Source organism: Macrobrachium nipponense, chromosome 11 (genome assembly GCF_015104395.2).
Source record: "Macrobrachium nipponense isolate FS-2020 chromosome 11, ASM1510439v2, whole genome shotgun sequence".
NCBI lineage: Eukaryota > Metazoa > Arthropoda > Malacostraca > Decapoda > Palaemonidae > Macrobrachium > Macrobrachium nipponense.
In genome coordinates this window covers 88,940,054-88,941,641 of record NC_061087.1, presented here as the reverse complement: position 1 = coordinate 88,941,641, position 1,588 = coordinate 88,940,054, and positions in this window count along the sequence as shown.

The following is a 1,588-nucleotide window of genomic DNA, read 5'->3' as shown; positions in this document are numbered from 1 at the left end:
CATTTTTGCGATTTTATATATATATATATTATATATATATATATATATATATATATATATATATATATTTGTGTGTGTGTTGTGTCTGTGTCTGTATAAACTGCCTTGTTTTGTTACTTGTTCTGATGTCTTCCGGTCACGGTTTTGCCTGACTTTTTGTAGCCTTTTTATTTCTTCTTTTTCTTCGTCTTTAAGAGGTGGTTGAATCGTGGAACACGACCCTTCTTTCCTTTTCCTGGGCTTAAAAAAAAAAGAGTATTTGGTTGCCCTCCCTATCCATGTTTTCCTCTTAGAAAAAAAGAAAGAAAACTGGCTCTTTTCATTCACGTGAACTGTTACCTTAAAGGTTCTATACGTGGTTAAAGAATAAGCTAAAATTCCTTATCAGAGCACACGAATGCTATTCATGCGTTTGCGATAAATGAAATTGTTCGACGATTTTAGTTTCATTATTTTGATTGGAACGAAAACAGCAATGGAGATGTATAACATTTCTTTCAATCCAAGCCAAGAGAAATGGTTCACTTTGGCTTAGCGTAATGAAGAAAGGCTCGTGGCTGCCGAGTTGAAAGCACAGTATGGCCCGGCGGAATGAGAACAGTGAAGAAAGCGAGGCACCAAATGCTAATTAAGATAGCGACAGCCCGCAGACGGGGCTGGGTCTTAATTTAGGCTTGGTGATAGCCGAGGCCCAGGAGATTGTACAACCAACCCACAAGAAGTCTGGTGGCGTTATTTAAAGGCGTATTCCGACGTCCCATTCCCTCCGGAGCCCTGTTTACTTCTCGACTTTTCCACATTTCCCCGCCGAAGTTATCAGAGTACATTCGTCACTTTTCTCGCGAAGTATGTAGTGCGGAGGCTTCCCAATCAGTCATTCGGATTCTAAAGGATATAAGGTATTATTACGGATGATTTTGGATTTTATTATCCGTGGAATTGTCCCGGCTGGTAATTTTTATTTATTTATTTATTTTATTTTATTATTTTTTTTTTTTTATTTTTTTTTTAGCAAATCTCATGAGCTCCTATCCTCCCTCCAACCATTTTTGATTTTTTTTTCAAAGGATTTTGTTTTTTCCGAAATTCATATGTGGAACAGACAGTCGGATGTTTGATATGCTAAACATACCTTTTGTACTGTTCCGCTAGTTTTTTTTTTTTTTTTTTTTTTTTTTTTTTTTTTTTTTCATATAAAACGAGCTCTTCACTGTTGTACGTTTGTTATGAAAAAAAATCTAAATGTGATATGGAGGTCTCTCCTAATAAAAAATAGCTTTAGTTAAAACAAGAGAGAGGATGTTTACTTGTTCCAAATTAGTTTACGCAATCTGCGAAGTTATGCAAATAGGAAAGAAGTTACCCGTACTTTTTTTAAGAGATGAATAAATTTCTGGGAATTGTAAATCGATTTGCTATCCCCAAAATGTTATATCTTTTTTAAATACGTATAGTTTATTTTGTCAATGGTTTGGTATGTCATTCTAAGACCTTTTGTGGAGCTGTCGAAAAGTTTTTCGTTTTCATTCCTCTTCTCTTTTTTATGATTATGGAGATGCAAGTCCTGTATGTCTCTAGCCGTCTTGTT